Source organism: Daucus carota, chromosome 3 (assembly GCF_001625215.2).
Source record: "Daucus carota subsp. sativus chromosome 3, DH1 v3.0, whole genome shotgun sequence".
Classification (NCBI taxonomy): domain Eukaryota; kingdom Viridiplantae; phylum Streptophyta; class Magnoliopsida; order Apiales; family Apiaceae; genus Daucus; species Daucus carota.
In genome coordinates, this window is record NC_030383.2 from 34,241,677 (window position 1) to 34,262,306 (window position 20,630).

Genomic DNA, 20,630 nt, shown 5'->3' on the forward strand with positions numbered 1-20,630 from the left:
AGTCCATATGCTCGCAGGCCAGGACTACAGCTGGAGGCTCGATCACCTCCACGGAAGCCTCAGCCTCCCGTTCAGTCTCTTCGGGGCTCCCCTCGAGGGCTTCAACAGCAGGGTCCAGCGGGAGGCCCGAGGTCCCATCAGCCTTACTAGACTCAGAGGTTGTCCAGTTGAGCTCCTTCACCACCAAATTGCGCCTGGAGCGGGTTCTGGAGCTAACCCCTAAACTGGGCCGGGCAGGTTGAAGGTCCTGGCTAAAGGAGGATCCCGTGTCAACCGCAACAACGGGAGCCTTGCTGGTGGCAGACTGAGAAGAGTGTGAGGACATGGATCCTTGAGACATCTACAATAGGAAAGGATGGGTTAACGAAAGGACACAGCAAGATGAGGGGAGGTTGGAAGAAAGAGAAACAGAAAGGGAGAAGGAGAAGGGGTTTGCGGAAGACTGGGCTGCAAGGGTGGAGCCCTACGAGTGTGAAGGAGGAATGAAGAGGCTTCAGTTGGATCCCTGAAGTGTGAGAGGATTACATCCCTCACAGGAGGCAGCACAAGCCGCGGAGGATGGCTCATCTTCTTCGGGAAGCCCAACAAGGGACCCGGAGCGGAAAGCCTAATCCTAGCCCTAACCCCAACCGCAACAGTCAACATCCAATAATTACCCTAGGCTACAATCTAAGCAAGTACAACGCAGCAAATCACACAATAAAACATCCAAGGCATATAAAGACACACAAATGGAGTTCGATCGCAAAAGAGGGGTTTCCTCTGAAGGCTGATTGGGAACCTAGGGTTTATGGCCTAAAATCGTAATTGGGGCTGCGAATCGACAAGGCGTCACAGCAACGCCGAGAGTGGCAGTCAGGTCACGGGATACACATAACATAATCAGGGCCAAATCAAAGCATGTGGTGTGTGTGCATTCAGAGAACGAGTGCACATATCTAACTATACTGGCATGCAGAGCGTATTGGCGGTTTAATCTACTGAAGTAACCTCAGAGGAACAAATGTGGGTGTGTGCACGCATACCGAGGTGAGCAATTGAAAAGCAGAGAAGAGACAAACAGGCATGGATCATACAAGCATTTAGCCACAAACATGGATGAATGTAATGAAAAGGAAAGCCGAAGGTCAAGAAGCATACCTTTGGTCGGAAGTAGAAGAAAAGCCGAAGAGAACGCCGGAAAAACGAAGTAGCTCTGCGCCTGGGATGCTTCGAGTGTGAGAGGTGGGAGAGTGAAGAGTTGGAGAGATATAAAAAAGTAAGGCAAGGCTGTGTGTAGGTGTATATATAGCTGTGGGAAGTGGGGGACAGCTGCGCCAGGTGGCGTGCCGTGACTGGCTTGGCGTGGAGAAGGCTTTGATGACGCAGGGCTTCCCGAGGCCCAGGTGGGTGGCTGAAGAGGTAGAGGCAGGCTAGGACTCTACAGCTGCACCGCCTATTTAGGGGATTTTCTGTTACAATTCAAATCAATTCGAATTCGAATTAAACCCCTAAATAATTGGGATCAGCCTTATCACAAACTGACATGGCATACGTGGGAAGCTAGAAAAGTGGAGTAAAATTGTGGAAGCTTGGACGTATTTGCGGAAAATAATTTTTATTTCGGGATAAATATTCAAGGCTTGTGGTGGTTGTGCTGAATTAATATAATTGGTTTTATAATTATGTGTGGGAATTACGTCTGAATTATTTCTTGTTTCTTACACCGGGCTACGCCCACGTAAGCTTGGGAATAATTTACGACTAATTTCTAACATGATTTAAGGGCTTGCAGCTGGATGATTGAGGGTTACCGTTCTTAGGTTCCTCTCGTATTTAATACTTCAAGGAACCGGGGGGTAGTTGTTGTGCCATAAAACCTCCCTGGGCTTATTTTATAGCCCATCATATTATTTGGGCTTCACTTGGGCTTATTGGAATCATTTGGTTAAGGATAATGGGCTTCACCATAGCTGGGTGAATCATTGAAGGTGTACAAGAAGGTATATGGACTTGCATTGGAAGCATAATGAAGACTGCCATCAGAATGGGGTTGCACCTGAAGGCGCTTTAGGGGTTACCGCTGCTAGGGGTTACCGCTAAGTGCATCTTGGTTTGCAGTTAGGGGGTGCAGCTAGGGGATGCCGCTGGCAGGGCTTCCGCCGCCTGGGCAGAATGGCAGGCAGACTCCAAGCAGGACTCTTCTTCCCTGTTTTAAGAGGGACGAATTGGAGACATATTGGGAGTGTATCAGCTATTATTTATCTACGAATTAAGGGATAAATACAGTTATTATGAAGATAATTACAATAGGGGAAGATAATTCAAGAATATTCGGATAATCATGCAAGATGAAGGCTTCAAGTGACCTACTTGGAGTAGGATACCGCTGGATAACTACTGAAAGAAGGCTGTTTTATCCTAAACTAGAGGGGATAAGAGCTTATCTCTTCAGAGTCCTAAATCGAGAACTACATGGGCTTGATCCCTATAAATATAGGGTATGTAGGCATCTTGCAGAGGGACGAGGATCATTATTCACGAGTTCTACACTCTAAAGAGAGGCACGTGTAACCTTTGTGACAGATATTTCCGGGCAATTGCAGGACGGAATTCCATAATTCCGGCCTCGTTGTTTGGTTCTTTGCAAGCTCAGCCCTTAAACATACTTGTTTCTCACTAATTCTGTTAGTTTATGTTAACGGTAGCCCCTAAGAGCTAGCCGTGATTTTCGTAGTTGTAATAGATATCCCTATAATTGTGCTATACGGTTCTGGGGGTGTTGTATCAATTCCTCTCACAACAGTGTATATTTATGTTGTTTAATATAAACATCAAATATATCAAATTTAATTATCAACAAATATCCAATTTACTGGTTATGATTATTGAATATAATTATTTGACATGTATAAAAATCATGTTTTATTGTTATAAAATTATGTAGATGTTCATTTGTTTAATAACTCATGATATATATGCATACACATATGTATCTGTTATCCGATTTTTTAAAAGTTTCATATTCGGGTCGGGTTTGGAACGGATTTTAATTTTCGGGTCGGGTATCGGTTCAGTGTACTTAAGATCCAAATCCAATTCAAAATCTTTCGGGCCTCAAAAAAGGATCTAGATTCAAATTCAAAAAATCGTCAGAAAATTTAAACGGATCAAAACGTGTCAGGTAAAATTGACATCCCTACTTGTCTTAAAAGACTTATTAATTAAAAATTGACATTATACACGTATTTGCATAATGATAATACGTGTTCTTAAACTTATACTCTCTTCGTCCCACTTATTTTGTCTTATTGACTTTTGTGGTCAAATAATTATAAAAGTTACAAAAGACATATTACTAAAATCTACATTTATTCTACTTTAAAATGTATTTTTTTTTATTTTCTAAATCATGTAAGAATAATTACTAATTATCAGTTAAAATTTGGTCAAGTTGACCACAGAAAGTTAAAAGGGACAAAAGAGTGAACTATGGACGTTTTATAGTCTGGGTCTATGAACTAAAGATTCCGTTTTTTGGGTCATTAATTTTTTCCGTTTTTTGATCTAAGTTCTTCCGTCAAAAATATTCTATCGACTTTATAAGCAAAAACCTAGGGTTCTTGATGTCCATACAGATCAAAGCAATTAAGGTGTGAGTGATATCCAAACTTAAAGTTCAAGTAGTTAAATTGAAGTTTGAATTACTAGCGACACTCATATGACGCAAATTTCAACAAACAATATTTGATTTAAAAAACCATTTTAGGGTTCTTAGTCGAAATATAGGGACCTAAATTTACGAATTTTTGTACGGGACCTAGAATGTGCAAATTGGTGTCATACGAGTGTCTCTAGTGATCCAAGTTTTAATTTGACTACTTGAATTTTAAGTTTGGATATCACTAACACCTTCAAACTTGCTTTGATCCGTATGAACATCAAGAACCCTGATTTTATGATTATAACATTGTTCAAATGTTTTTGACGGAAAGACTTAAATCAAAAAATATATAAATTAAGTGACCTAAAAAATGAAGTTTCTGGTCAGGCATATGGACAATAAGACGTCAATAATTCAGGGATCTATAATTTAATTTTTCCCTGTTTTTTTTTGACAAAAAAAACTTTCATTAGAATAGGACTGTGAAGCACACTCCACAGCCAAACGGCCAGGCCCCTGCAACCATTATCTACAAGCGCTGGAAATTTAAACTGAAACAAAGAAAAACTAAGCTGGACAACTTAAACCGACCTAAAAGGTTAACATAAACTTAAAACTAGATTGAAAATAACTTAAACCGAGGCCCATGTCAAGACGCGAAGAACTGATCATGCTGTCGCTAATTATATAAAAGGATATAATTGGGATCAAATCATCCCTTATGAACATTTCAATATTTAGATTATCTTTGTGCAGGGGCAGAACCAGAGGGGGTGTTGAGATATTACAATGGAGGCTCTTTTCTCTTAATTTCCAACCCCTTTCTTGAGGATACATGTTCTATATTTATACTACTTGTTTAATACTTGTGTGTGTTTTGGACCACATGTCCTTGGACCCGTAAATGGGCTTCTAGTCTAGTGGGCTGAGGCCCAACATTAGTCCCCCTCCAAAGTAGTTCCAGATCTTTAGATGTGGATTAGATTGTTTTAGAAAGCATTTTTACCGCATGTAATTTTTGTTGCTTGACAAGTTCATTGTGGCGTGGAGGCTGTGAGCCATTTTTGTAAGGAGGTACATGAGGTGATGAGGTTGATTGTGACCGTTGTGGTGAGGACTGTTGATTTGCAGAAAAACATGTACTGAACTTGGGAGGCAATAGAAGCTGTGAAGTTGAGGAGTTGGAAGCAAGTATTGGTGAACTATTGCATACTGATAATGAAGTTAATGTAGATGCCTTGATTCACATTCTAGTTTGCGCGCAAAGCGGGCTTATCTCGAAGGTGATGTGCTTGGGCAGATGAAGCCTTAGGGCGTGATACCTGAGACCCGTTGTAGGGCTTTGCCTGCCATTTGAAGGATGCTCGCTGAGCTAGTGAAGCGATGTAGTGAGGAGGCGTCATGCCTGAGACCTGTTGTAGGGCTTTGCCTGCCATTTAAAGGACGCTCGCCGAGCTAGTGAAAGAATGTAGTGAGGAGGCGTGATACCTGAGACCCGTTGTAGGGCTTTGTCTACCATTTGAAGGACGCTCGCTGAGCTAGACGCTTTAAGAGCTGTATTAAGATGCTTCATGAATTGGACACTCAATGAGCAATTGAGAATGCTTCATAAATTGGACAATCAAAGAGCCATTAAGAACGCTCCAAGAGCTGTATTTAAGGACGCCTCGTAAGCGAGACGCCTCACAGGCGGGACACCTCACAAATGAGACGCCACACAGGGGGGCGCTTCAAAAATTGGACGCTCGAAGAGCTGTTGGAGCAAAGAGCCGAATTATGGAGCCATTTTGAGGCTATGCCTTTACTTTTAAGGATGCTCTGAGAGCTGATGGAGGGAAGAGGCGAAATATAGAGTCATTTTTAGGCTATACCTTTTACTTTCAAGGATGCTCCAAGAGCTGATGGAGCGAAGAGGTGAAATATAGAATCATTTTGAGGCTATGCCTTTTACTTTCAAGGATGTTCCAAGAGCTGATGGAGCGAAGAGGCGAAATTTGGAGTCATTTTGGGGCAATGCCTTTTACTTTCAAAGATGCTCCGAGAGCTGATGGAGCAAAGAGGCGAATTCTAGATTCATGTTGTTGTTTTTTGTGTTTTTTTTTTGGATTCCCATAGGGATGTATGTTTGTTTCCTTTGGATCCCGTTGGGATTTAAATTTCTGTATGCTCCAAGAGCTGATGGAGCGAAGAGGCGAATTCTAGATTCATTTTTTTTTTTTTTGGATTCCCATAGGGATGTATGTTTGTTTCCTTTGGATCCCGTTGGGATTTAAATTTCTGTATGCTCCAAGAGCTGATGGAGCGAAGAGGCGAAATATGGAGTCATTTTGAGGCTATGCCTTTTACTTTCAAGGATGCTCCGAGAGCTGATGGAGCAAAGAGGCGAATTCTAGATTCATTTTTTTTTTTTGGATTCCCATAGGGATGTATGTTTGTTTCCTTTGGATCCCGTTGGGATTTAAATTTCTGTATGCTCCAAGAGCTGATGGAGCGAAGAGGCGAAATATGGAGTCATTTTGAGGCTATGCCTTTTACTTTCAAGGATGCTCCGAGAGCTGATGGAGCAAAGAGGCGAATTCTAGATTCATTTTTTTTTTGGATTCCCATAGGGATGTATGTTTGTTTCCTTCGGACCCCGTTGGGATTCAAATTTTTGTATGCTCTCAGAGCTGATGGAGCGAAGAGGCGATGAGCTGGTTAGCCGAGGAGCTGATGAGCCGATGAGATGATGAGCCGATGAACTACGGGAAATGATAGAGCATGGAGACCAATCGTTGAACCACTTGAGGGCTGTGCTAGATACTTTTCTGAAAATTTCAATACTATCTCGGTTCAATGGCTCCACGCCTCCTTTTTCGATCAGATCTGAGAACATTCACTCCAAGCAGCCTTCACTCCATATTAGTTCCTCTTTTAGATCTAATTTTCCTCATGTAGTCTCTATCAAACTTGGTGGCGTTGTATCTCTTAGCTTGGCAGCTCTTATATCACCCACCGTGGTAGCGCATAGATCAGCCATCGTAGTGGCGCCTAGCTCAACAACGACAAAAGTATCTGAAAACAGATCGCCAAGCAACGTAGAGCATACAGGAACAGAGCTTCTTCATTGGAGATCTCAAATGTCTTCGTTGAGGTCTCGTTGGTGCTCTCTCCGGCGGCAGATTTCTTCATCCTTTCCTCCGGTCATGGCATCGTCGTGATCAGCGGCATTTTATCCAGCCAGCGGGGTAAGAAGCCGTCGGGCCTTCTTCCTCACTGACCTGCATCTCGTCGTTTTCATCAAACAAACGCCCGGAGAAGAAATTTGAAGGAGAAGTTTTGTTTGCAAGACATGGCTTCTCGGGAACAGGGAGCATCTATCTCGTCGCCGGATCTGGCGGCGATTTGTAGAGCTCATCCTCGTTTCCGGTAGTAGCGTTCCGATCGGAGATATGAGTTTTTGTATGCTCCAAGAGCTGATGGAGTGAAGAGGCGAGACGCCTCATAAGCGAGACACAACATAAGCGAAATGCCTCACAAGCGGGGCGCCTCACAGGCGAGACGCCTCACAGAGGGGCACTTCAAAAATTGGACGCTCCAAGAGCTGTTAGAGCGAAGAGCTGAAGAGCTGGTGAGCCGATGAGACGATGAAATATGAGAGGCGATAGAGCATGGAAGCAAATCGTGAACCACTTGAGGGCTGTGCTAGATACTTTTCAAATTTTTGTATGCTCCAAGAGCTGATGGAGTGAGGAGGCGAGACGCCTCATAAGCGAGACGCAACATAAGTGAAATGCCTCACAAGCGAGGCGCCTCACAGGCGAGACGCCTCACAGAGGGGCACTTCAAAAATTGGACGCTCCAAGAGCTGTTGGAGCGAAGAGCCGATGAGCTGGTGAGCCGATAAACCATGAGAGGCGATAAAGCATTTGGGCAAATCGTTGAACCACCTAAGGCCTGTGCTAGATACTTTTCTGAAAATTTCAATGCTATCTCGGTTCAATGGCTCCACGCCTCCATTTTCGATCAGATCTAAAGAGATCAATTCTCTGCTCAAACTCGGTTGTGGCTCCTCATCGAAGATTTCTTATGCTTTAACTCACACCTGGACAAATCGAGCTCTTACTTGCCTTTACTCCTTTTCCGGTTGTAATATCGTCTATTTTGGAGCTCCGTGGCGGCCTCCGCCTACCGAATCTAAGCGTGTTGGTTGTTGTTCTTCGTACCCTGCCTGGTGTTCATCGTCAAACAACCTCCGCGGATGAATTCTCGCTGTCGTATAGTCCAGATCTCATGTGTTTATGGCGCCGCTGTGTTTTCAGATCTCGAAACTTCATCTTTGTTGGCCTTTGTTGTTCTTTGCTGCTCCGATTTTTGTTTCCATTCTCCATTTAAAAAGTCAGTGTGTGTCTGTTTTAGTGTGTGTGTGTTTTAGTGATCATACATATTGGATATTGTCTGTGTATGTGTTGTTGGTGGTTGGATGAAAAAATTCCCTCCTTCTAGCGCCAAATGTTGAGATATTACAATGGAGGCTCTTTTCTCTTAATTTCCAACCCCTTTCTTGGGGATACATGTTCTATATTTATACTACTTGTTTAATACTTGTGTGTGTTTTGGACCACATGTCCTTGGACCCGTAAATGGGCTTCTAGTCTAGTGGGCTGAGGCCCAACAGGGGGCTAGGGGATGCTAGAGCCCACCCTAACCTCGAAAAAACAGTGTAAATTTTTTTCCCAGCTCCCGCGGAATTATTCATGTCAATATAATTTAGGACACTTAGATCGAGTTCAAGAGATGCCTTATAACATGTCTCAAAATTTAGGGTATTTGATGAAAAATGTTGACCCAACAATATCCCAATGATGCCTTCTATCACTAGAACAATCTCTTGAAGCCTTATTTATAAAACATCTCTCTCCTTGTTATATCCTATATATTATAATAAATTGTTATACATACTCTATTTCTCTCTCTACTTTGAACTTGCTCTTAGTCTAAAAAGAGTCTGATTAACAAATACATTCAAACAAATACACTCATAAGTCATACGCACACACTCTCATGAACTTGGTCTTACTTCACCGTCGAGGGATGATCGTCTCTCTTTGATGAATGTGGTATCTAGATTCGATCCAAATTTCAATCAGTCCTTTACAATCCCACTCGCTTCCAAATTTAAGCCCCCCTTAAATATTATTCCTGGTTCCGCCACTGTCTTTATGCATAATAAAAATATTTTGGTCATAATTCCACTAAATAGTGTGCACCTATAAATTAAGGGTGTGAACATATAAAAAATAGAGTGCACATATAAGTTCCGTCCTCCAAGACCTGTTAGAGCTCTCTTCAACTGTATTCAAAACTCAAATACTCAATCCTTAGTAAAGAATCTTTTGTTCTTTTTTCTAAAATATTCAATATAATATATTTTTTCAAAAATAAACTACAATCATACATGTATTTTTTAAACTATCTCATACATGCATTCTTCATTAAAATTATTATAATCCAAAAAGTAAGCAATGTGCAAGGACAGATTCATGGTTTTGGTGGCTGGATGATAAAGGGGTCTTTACAGTCAAAAGTTGTTACCGATGGCTACAAGGCGAGTTTGATAGCGCGCAATCCTGGTTTTAGAATAAATTATGGACATTAAAGCTTCCATGTAAACTAAATTATTTCCTATGGAGAGTTTGTAAAGGGTGTTTACCTACTGCCGGTGCTTTAACAATTAAACAAGCTGTTGAGAATGGGCAATGCCCATAGTGTAGAACTGAGATTGAAACGGACACACATGTGATTTTGCTAGGTCAGTTTGGTACAGTGCAGGCCTCCTTCAGCGGATACATGTTTCGGCACACGAAAGAGCTGCTATGGTCTTCTTGAGGTTATTTGAGTTTTGTACTAGGGAACATTGTACTTTAATCGCAATCATCAGCTGGTCTTTATGGAATAGGAGAAATAAATGGGTCTGGGACAAAGTTAATAGTTATGTATTTAGTGTCAAAGCTGCAGCATTAAACCTTCTTACAGATTGGAAAGGTGCACAGGTGTCAACATGTCGAAGGACTGCACAAGTTGGTACACGTGACTGTTTTTGGACGAAACCAGCAGAGAGCTGGATTAAAGTTAATACAGATGCCTCAGTCTTCACACTAGTACAGAAAATGCTTTTTGCAACGGCCTTTTTGCGTCGGTTTTGTCAACAACCGTCGCTTAAAACCTTTTCCTGCGTCGGTTCAGTCAACAACCGACGCTTAAAACCCTTTCTTTTTATTTATAGCGTCGGCTCTTTTTGTAGCCGACACCTAAGGCATGCTTTTTGGCGTCGGTCAGCCAAACACCGACGCTTAAAAGATGTTTACTGCGTCGGTTTTGCAATCACCGACGCTATAGGTTATGACTTAGCGGCGGTTCACAGAAAGCCGACGCTATAAGATAGAGTTTTGAGCGTCGCCCTCTTTTTACCCGACGTAAGAGATAGTTTTTAAATATTTATTTTTATTTAAAAGTTCTGAATATATCGCGCGTATACTCAGCTTGCTCTCAGACCTCAGTTTACTCCTTGTTTACAATTGGCTTTCTGAAGTGTCTCAAATATTGCTCTCAGTTTCAATCTCTCTCGACTATCTCTCAATTAATCTCAATCTCTCTACTCTCGTCTCAGAATCTCAATCTCCGGGTGCTGCAAAACTAGGGTTTTTATACATCGGGCCGGGTCTGTTCAATCTCTCAGCGAAGCTCTCGACTTTTTCTCATTCTCAATCTCTCAGGTGCTCGATTTCAATATCCGGGCCTGCTACAAAACTACGGGGTCGAGTTCAATCTGGTTCTTCATCATCGACACTAGGTCTGGTTGTTTGGTCGATTGGGTTGTGTTCATTTGTTGGGTTCTTCACTCTGCTGCAAAGCAAGGGTCCTGGTATGTAATTCTGATGTATAATAAGCTTAATTGTTGGTATGTGTTTTTTTTAATTTTGTTGCGCGATTGCGAGTCTGAGTCAGTTTCATTTTGCTTTCCTCTGCTCTCTCTCAGTCTCAATCTCTCACATGCTCAATTTCAATCTCTGGGGTCTGCTGCAAAAGTAGGGTTTTTTTCTCGAAGATTTCAATATCTCGGAGATATTTAGTGGCTGGGTTATATTTCTTTGCTAGCTGTCTCTGGTTCCTGGTATGTACTTTCATTTTCTGGATACTCTGATTTTGTTAAGTATGTTCAAGGTTTTACAAGTCTAGGATTTTATAGGGTACTCAGATTTTGTTATCCATGAAATTATTCACTGTGATTTTGATAAGCTACGAGATCAATTATTGAACTGATACCAATTTTTAAGGTGCATTAGACTAATTTGTTTCTTGTTTGATAGCTAACTGATACCAATATGCATAACTTATACTATCCTGCATATACATAAAAAATCGAAGCATATATAGATAGTAGTGAACTTTAAGGAAATTGTGTTTCCCTAGATTCTAGAGTGAATTTTTTAGTTATGTTGTCTACATTATATAAATTTTGGTTTCGGATATTACTATATATGCATAAATAAACTGCAAAATACTACAAATGGCATAATTAGGATCGAGAAAGACCTAAGGCTGAATATCCTTTGGCAAAATCTATAGCTGGGGAATTAAGAAAAATTCTAAATAAATTTTTAAGATTCTCGAGGTCTTCAGGCTTAGCAAGTGCTCCCCTGGCTCCAATTTGCAACCATAATCAAGGTAGTGCAAACTGATGAGCGCATCCAACAGTATATAGAAATCTTGGCAAGGAGTTGTGTTCACTTTTGTAATCTGTATCACACAACAGAACATGTAAATCAGTACTCAATGGAACTAATTGGAAACTATGGTTCTAACACTGATTAGTTTTGCAGGGGTTTCAAATCATATATATAAGTTTAAGAGCTATGTGAGATATACAATAGAAAATAACTTTTGCCACAAAATCAGATGATTGTACTCATGTATTCAGTGTTCCCTGGCACTTTAGTACATATAATATGTTGGTCCTTTGTCCAAGCATCACTATTTAGTAGAAGTATCTCCATCCATTTTTTTAGATATACAAATGATAATACTTTTAGAGGAACAATTGTCTTTAGTTTATCCAGACAAGTAATATGCCAGGAAAGTATTAGCTAGTTAAATTTGATATTTTCTAACAGGTGGTTCATTGCGTGTCTTTATATTAAATGATTTATAATTAAAAAAAATCTGAAATTTAATTAATTTAATGATTAAACAATGATTAGTTATAAACTAAATTTACAATAAGTAAGGATGAATCATATATTGAATTATTAATTACAATTAATTAAAACAAATTTGTGCTTGAACGTGTTTGCCATCCCTTGTCCATATGTCCCCTTAATTTGAGAAATAAATTATGGAATTATATTTTACGTAGTATAAAAATGCGTGTCAAATTAATGGTTGTAATATATTTGAGAATTAATACCTGCCAAGACACATATTTTCTCGGGAATTATTTTAATACCCACTAACTTCTCCTACATATGTTGTATATAGAAATATAACATGGACCGTGCCACATGGATGTACAAATTACCGCGGATCGCACATGAATATGTCAATGGTGTTAATGAATTCATTTCATGTGCGGTTGAGAACCTAAAGAAGAGAGGCGCCGAACATGACAAAGAAGAAATGATCACATGTCCCTGTCGCGACTGTTATAATTTAAAAAAGCATCCTAACGTCGAGACAGTGCGTGAACATTTATTTCGTCGTGGTTTCATGAAAGATTATACTAAGTGGATCTGGCATGGTGAAGGAATTCAATCCAGAACAACAGAGACATTTGGTAGAAAATATGAAAGTCATGGAGATAGTATAGACACCAATAAAGAATATGATGTAGAAAATGACAGGGTCCATGAGATGATTGAAGATGTTGAAGATCTTCTAATGCATCAGCCGGAAGTTCTTGAGCACTTGGTTGACGACTCCAAAAAGCTTTTGTATCCCGGGTGCAGTGATCAGTTTACTAGGTTGTCAACTACCCTTAAATTGTGTAAGCTTAAAGTGAAGAATGGGTGGAGTGATAAGAGTTTCACAGAAATTCTAAAACTTCTGGCAGACATTCTTCCTCCGAAAAACGAGCTTCCCACTTCCACCTATGAGGCGAAGAAGATATTGTGTCCGATGGGTATGAATGTGAAGAAGATACATGCATGTCCAAATCACTGTGTGTTGTTTCGCAACGAGCATGAACATTTACACGCATGTCCAAAATGTGGAGCATCTAGGTTCAAGAATGAGGGACATAATTCTTCTACTAATGACAAGAAGAGGCCCCCAGTCAAGGTGTTGCGTTATTTACCTATAGCGGAACGATTTGAACGGCTCTTTGCAAATGAAAATGATGCGAAGCTTATGAGGTGGCATGTTGAAGGGAGAAAAGCCGATGGGATGCTCCGACACCCAGCTGACTCGCCACAGTGGAGAACCATTGATGGAAAGTTTCCGGATTTTGGTGGAGAAGTTAGAAACCTTCGACTTGGCCTTTGTGCGGATGGCATGAATCCGTATCGCACTCTAAGCTCTCAACATAGTACTTGGCCGGTTCTTCTAACAATTTATAACTTGCCTCCTTGGTTGTGCATGAAGCGCAAGTACATTATGTTGGCATTGCTAATCCCCGGTCCTAAAGAGGCCGGGAATGACATAGATGTATATCTCCAGCCACTTATTGAAGATCTACTTGTACTGTGGGATCAAGGTGTGAAGATGTATGATGCATACAGTCAAACAGACTTCACCTTACGTGCCATGATCTTTTGCACAATAAGCGACTTTCCTGGTGATAAGTCATTATTTGTCGTCGTCCACTGCTCGGTGTTGTCTCTAGCCTTCTAGGAGAGGTGATGTTGTTTAATGGTGTAAGGTCCTGCAAAACAATGCAAAACCGGTGGTGGTGGCCGATTTGCACCTCCGGCGTGATAATCAGTCGAGAGTATTTGAGAGGAAAATGATGATAGTGTTTTGAGCATACCTGACTCTTCTCTAACTTTCTCCTTTTATACCTTCTGAGCTTAGCATGGTTTATGTTTGGCCTCGCGTGAATCAGTACGTGCCCCCCGGCTAGGAAGAGATAACGGGGGCTCATGAACTACCTTCCGTCTCGAGACTGCGGATTCGGGAACAGGTAAAGGTGTTGGCGGGTGACTTGTGGTCAGCGGGGTAGGATGCCCGTTGTTCAGGGAGGCCCTTATCAACATGTGTTCCCCCTGTCATGACGGGGAAGTGCCTTGGTTCTGGTTTCCGTCTATTTTGCTACTTCGGGCTAAGGTCCCGTCATGGTTGCGATGAACACTCCGTTGTCTGAGGCCGGGTCTATGTCCCCACAGAGACAAGTGTCACTGATTTAGACAGGTCCTTATCATTGCCCCCCTGCTTTCTCGCGATGGCCCTTGGGTCAGAGCGGGGAAGTATATGAATGTGTTGTGAATAAATGTTTGTATCGAAGTCCGACTCTTTGTTTTAACAGTACGTGCTTCCAGCCATGCCCCCCGCCTCCGGCATGGCGGATGACGGACTTTTAGTTGGTGCTCCTGGCTGCGGGTTTCTCAAGTCAGGGGTTGATGTCGGGTGGTCTCTAGTTTTAACGTCACCTTGGCCGCTGTTTGCTGACGTATACACGAGTCCACGTGTGGCTGGTTGAGGTGGTCCTTATCAGATGCCATTCTTGACTTGATGTGTGACTCTTACTGTATGAGTGTTGAGAAAACTTGTTGGTACGGGGACAATATCAATTGTCGCTACCGAGCATGCGCTGAGGATGTTTGAGCTTTCATAGGTGGGTGGATCCCCTTGTTTACACCCGTTGTCACGAAGTCCTCAAGAAATTGCAAGAGCGCCATCATGCTGAGAATAAACGTAGCCGTCGCTGTAGGGGTGTCATGGCTAACTTATATGAAGCTTGGTTTGAAGATAAGAGACGGAAGTCTTTCTACTTTTCCGTTTGCTCTTTGTTTTAGTCTTTCTCGTTCCGCGTTGTTCTTATATTTGTTTTGGTGTACCCCTGCCCCCCCTTAGTGGTAGGTGGGGTGATGCCATTGACTGGGTCGAGGGTAACATCGCGGCTACGACTTATGGAGTGATGAAATAAATGTGTCAATGGTGGGGGAATGGTTCGGGAGTAATTTTGTGGGTGGCCTCTGGCGTATAAAAGTGTATCGTGTGTATTTATGATGTTGCCCCCCAGCGTGTATAAATATATCGTGCATGTTGATGTTGTTACCGTCCGTTACCAGTTGAAACGGGCGGGTAAAAAGCAAGGGCGTGCAGCGGGAAAGCGATCATAATAATTATGAAGTGTTATTTGTTTTGCTGATGTAATATAGGGGCGGTTTGGCTTGTATAATGGTTCCTTGTTTTTTGGTTGAAAACTGATCCCGGGGGATACGTGTTAATGTTGTGATGAATGTAAGCCCTGTAAGTTGTCAAGTTGTGGTGGTGTTTGTTGCCCCTCTGTGTGTAAAATGTATTAATTGTTAATGTTGTTGTGGCGTATCTAAAGCTTGTTTGTCTCCCGCTTGTGTGTTTGTGTGCTTTGTGCTAACATCATTAGTTTGGTGTACTTTCGTCTTTTTGTGTCTGGAATGTGTATAAATCCAAGTGATGATGTCCCACTAGCCGCGAGGGTTAATCGTAGAAGGGGTTTCCCCGGGTTAGTCAATAGCGGGGGATGCCCGGCGTTGACTAGTAAGCGAAAGGGTGATGGAGAAGAAGGTAAACAGAAGGCTTTGGGTGCTCTATCGAGCTTGCAGGGGGTTAATGCCGAGCTTAGTGGGAAATTATCGGAGGTGGAAGGTGTACGGGATAATATGCATGGATTGTTTTCGGGTCTGGAGGAAGAAAGAAATGGGCGATTGTTGGCTGTTGTTATTTCGCGGGAAGATATTGTCGAAGAGTTTCGCGCGAATGAGGTGTATAAGCAAGAGATGATTAGTTCTCGGGTGGCGGCAGTGACCACATATAAGGGTTGTGAGGAGTTTTGATGAAGAGTTGAAGCGGGCTGCGGAGTGAGGTGTAGCGGATTTCAAAGATGGTCCAGAGTCTGCTGATGAGCGTAAGCGGGTACGGGGGGTGGTGACTGCTGAATATCAGGGGAGTGTGGCATTAAGACAGGCTGTTGGTGTGGAGGCGGGGAAGATGTCTGTGCAAGTCGTGTAGTGTTGTCGCGAGTGTTTTAAGATAGCATGAGGGGTCCGTCCTGGGTGTTTGGTGGTTTCTTTGGAGCTTTTGTTCGTGGTCGACGTGATGTGTTGCCGCTGAGCCGTCGACGAAATCTTCCGGGTCGAAACCCGCCGTGTAACATTGTAATAATTTTAAGGTTTGATTGATGTTGGCACGTGATGTTAGTATCTCATACGTTTTGTATTTTTGTGTTTGAAAAACGTCAGAGCCCTGTTGAACAGAACTTCGAAAGGCGAGAGGTGTATGAAGAAGTGGCAACTTTCGTGTAGTTTGTGATTGGATTTGTGACTTATGTCTGAAATAGATAGCGGGTTCGAGGATCTCGACGAACAGAGCAGAACAGAACTGAACTTCCGTTGTCTGTTTGTTGTTTTTCGGGTGTTTTTTGTCGAATGATAGAGTGACTAACTAGCGGGTTTGTTGTCCCGAAGTGTCGTGTGTGTTTTTTGTTAATCACAGTGTTTGGTGTTGTCTCTACCGTTAGCGGGTGTCCACATGGATGGATGATGAGCTGGAGAGTGCGCTGGTTTCTATCCCGTCGAAAAAGATGGCTATGGCTGAGTTTCGAGGTGGTGAAGAGTATAAGCGTGGTGTTATAAAATCTCGTTTGGATGCGGGTGCAAATTTTAGGAGTAGCACGGAATATGCTGAGGAGTTGAGACGGGGACGGGAAGTTGGGATAGCTGAAGAGCGAAAGAGTACGGCCTATAAAGAGGCTGCGGGTGCTGAAAGCGGGCAAGGTGTCTATGTGAATATTGGAATGCCGGGGTTTTTGAGGGGTGACTAACGGCGTCCTACGCAAGAATCTGGGGAATTTTTTGTGAAGTTTGCCCGTCAAAATCATGGCGGGTCTGTCTCAAGTTTGTCGACCGTGGGAAATGATACGCAATCTGTGACTTCGTGACTGATGATGCCCCGTTTATTACCATGGTGACCATGTTACTAATTGTTGTGGGAGTTTCGAACATGTTTTCATCGCTTCGCGTTGATTGCGACTGTCTGAGTACATATTTTTGCCATAATTGTGTTGTAGCTGTCCTTTATTGTGATGAGTGGACTGTGTTTGTCAGATGAATATTTTGCAGGCGTGTGGTCCTGTTTTTTGACTTAGCGTTGAGGTGTGATGCGTATTTGTGTTGTCTGTATGTTTTGTTGTGATGAGTGTATTGTGTTGTCAGATGAGTATTTTGCAGGCGCGTGGTCCTGTTTTTTGACTTAGCGTTGAGGTGTGATGCGTATTTGTGTTGTCTGTATGTTTTGTTGTGATGAGTGTATTGTGTTGTCAGATGAGTATTTTGCAGGCGTGTGGTCCTGTTTTTTGACTTAGCGTTGAGGTGTGATGCGTATTTGTGTTGCCTGTTGTGATGAGTGTATTGTGTTTGTCTTAGACGGGTGGTGTGCTCCCTTGTCGTCGACGGCGGGTTGCGTACTCCCCAGTATGTCATTATGCACGATATTGAGAAGGAAACGCTTTCTGTCGTGTGTCCATGTGTGCCGTCTATGTTGTCGTCATGTGCGTACTGTTGTCCCCTTCTCCCGTTTGTCCAGGGGAGGAGGAGCTGCAAGGGCAGGCGGGTTTTACCGGATCACGAGGATCATGACGTTCTTCTCAGTTGTGTTACCCGTTGACCTTGCTGTGACGGTTTCTGTCCCGTTGTGTTCGATGTTTGTTTGATATGAGATGTGTTCACTTTGAAAATGATGTTGTGGGTGTATCTACGGGGCTCTCTTTTGTTTGAGGACCTTCATGGCTTCCTCTTTCATGATGGATCATGAGGCTGCGGAGTAAACCTTGGATAGTGTGTTAGGTCGTTGACTCATCAACTCGCATATGCATTGCCCGCACTCGTACGGGTTCAGACCTCGTCTGAGGTGTATTGGAGCTTTAGTTTCGATGACCACCTCCACTTTGTCAATGGCTCGTTTGAAACGTCTGAGGTAGCTCTCGAGATCTTCTTGATCATCCTGGCGGATGGATTCTAGAAAAGAAGTGTAAATCTCGTACGGCTTATCGGCGCAGAATTAGGCTAGGAATATCTTCTTGGAATCTTCCCCGTTATCGACAGTTCTTGCGGGGAGTCCACTAAACCATCGCTGGGCGCTTTCCTTAAGGCTTGTTCTTCTTACGTTCTACTTCATCTGTTCTGTGGTCGCGATGTTCTTCTGCTCGTCTCTTTCTTTCAGTTCTTCTCTTTTCTTCATCGCAGTGCCTTCGGTTCGTTCTTCACATCTCGTTACGGTGTTTGTCCCCTTTATGCCGGGAATGTGATGTGTTCTGCGAGGATACCGACCGAGAGAAGATGGTCCACTCCCTTTTGCTTCTCCTCCCGCTGTCGTCTGGTTGATGGCCTTCCTTTCCTTTTGAGTGAATTCTCTTCTGCGTCGGTGTTTCTGTTTTAGGTCTTCGACAATATGCCTTAGGTGTCTGGCCTGTCTTGGTGAGTGCCCTGTCAAAGTTATGCCCGGAGTTGTTTTCCGGTGAGGGGGTGACGTTATGGCCGTCGCTTGGATAGTCTTCATGGTTTGATCTCTGCAGCTTGGAACCTTCGTCTTGATGGACCTTCTTATCCCGGGAAGTATCCGTTGTGGGATGTTCGTCACAGTCTTCGATGCCTCAACCTACTATAATGTATCGACAAAAGCTTCAAAACTGAAACTGTTGGGTTTTTCAATGTGGTTTTCTTCCGGCGATTTGTAACTCAGGGAAAAGGTTAGGGGAGGAACTTCCTCAAAATCCACCCCCTTCCTGGCGCGCCAAATGATAAGTCATTATTTGTCGTCGTCCACTGCTCGGTGTTGTCTCTAGCCTTCTAGGAGAGGTGATGTTGTTTAATGGTGTAAGGTCCTGCAAAACAATGCAAAACCGGTGGTGGTGGCCGATTTGCACCTCCGGCGTGATAATCAGTCGAGAGTATTTGAGAGGAAAATGATGATAGTGTTTTGAGCATACCTGACTCTTCTCTAACTTTCTCCTTTTATACCTTCTGAGCTTAGCATGGTTTATGTTTGGCCTCGCGTGAATCAGTACGTGCCCCCCGGCTAGGAAGAGATAACGGGGGCTCATGAACTACCTTCCGTCTCGAGACTGCGGATTCGGGAACAGGTAAAGGTGTTGGCGGGTGACTTGTGGTCAGCGGGGTAGGATGCCCGTTGTTCAGGGAGGCCCTTATCAACATGTGTTCCCCCTGTCATGACGGGGAAGTGCCTTGGTTCTGGTTTCCGTCTATTTTGCTACTTCGGGCTAAGGTCCCGTCATGGTTGCGATGAACACTCCGTTGTCTGAGGCCGGGTCTATGTCCCCACAGAGACAAGTGTCACTGATTTAGACAGGTCCTTATCACCTGGCTATGGAAACCTTTCAGGGTACAGTGTCAAAGGAAGTAAAGCATGCCCGATTTGTGAAGATGCCACGATCGACATTCGGTTACACAATTGCAAAAAAAATGTATATATGGGTCATCGTACTTTTCTTCCCCTTAACCACCCTTATCGCAAGAAGAAGACATCTTTTGATGGGACTATTGAGACTCGAGTGGCTCGTTTACCCTTATCCGGGAAGGAGGTATTTGAACGAGTTAAAGATATTGATGTTGAACTTGGAAAGTTATATAAAAAGCCAACAACAAGCAACATCTGGAAGAAGAGATCAATATTCTGGGATCTTCCATATTGGGAGCACTTGCAAGTTAGACATTGTCTTGATCTTATGCATATTGAAAAAAATGTTTGTGAAAGCATTGTTGGAACTCTGTTGAATATACCTGGAAAGACAAAGGATGGCATGAAAGCCAGATTAGACTTACAGGAGATGGGTGTTCGAGCAGAGTTAGCACCACAACAATCTGGTAAACGTACATATCTACCTCCGGCATGCTTCACTCTGTCCAGAAAAGAGAAAATAAGCTTGTGTGAGTGTTTATCTACTATGAAAGTTCCATCTGGATATTCCTCCAACCCCAAAAACTTTGTCTCAATGAAAGATTTGAAGCTGGTGGGTCTGAAGTCACATGATTGTCACGTGTTAATGCAACATCTGCTTCCAGTTGCAATTCGAGGCATATTGCCCAAGCACGTGAGACTGGCTATCACGAAACTATGTTTCTTCTTTAATGCTATATGCAGTAAGGTCATTGATCCCATGACATTAGATAAACTGCAAGCTGACATTATTGTCACACTTTGTGAATTTGAAATGTATTTCTTTCACTCATTCTTTGACATAATGGTGCATTTAGTGATTCATCTTGTGAGAGAGGTTAGGATTTGTGGTCCTTTATATATGCACCAAATGTATCCTTTTGAGAGATTCTTGTGTATCTTAAAAGCATATGTCAGAAACCGACGTCTGCCTGAAGCCAGTATAGTTGAAGGGTATACGGTTGAAGAGACTATCGGATTTTGCACAGACTATCTAGCATCCACTGATCGAGTTGGAATTCCTAGATCTCGTCATGAAGGAAGACTTCAAGGTCAGGGTACGTTGGGACATAAAATGATATCTCCTAGTGCTGAAATGCTTGATAGAGCCCACTTATTTGTATTGCAACACATGACTGATGTCCATCCCTACTTACAAGAGCACTTAGTCGAGATTCGACAACAGCATCCTTCTAAGAGTGGAAAATGAAAGGCCTTATTGCAAGGTACATGTCTAAGCCTATTTGTACAACCGGTGATAACTCAACTTGTGTTTGAAGACCTGACAACTTGTAACTCAACTTGTAACTCAACCTGGATTAGTCTCTGATAAGTTATGATAGTAGATAGTTTAGTTGGA

At 42.7% G+C, this 20,630-nt stretch overlaps 1 long non-coding RNA gene across 1 annotated transcript; it reads left to right on the forward strand.

The window, feature by feature from the left end:
* Positions 1-10,263: 10,263 nt before the first annotated feature.
* LOC135151682 (uncharacterized) lies at positions 10,264-12,316 on the forward strand. Its single transcript, XR_010290538.1, has 3 exons — positions 10,264-10,547; positions 10,662-10,796; positions 12,161-12,316. It is a non-coding gene; the product is annotated as an uncharacterized LOC135151682 (long non-coding RNA).
* Positions 12,317-20,630: the final 8,314 nt, after the last annotated feature.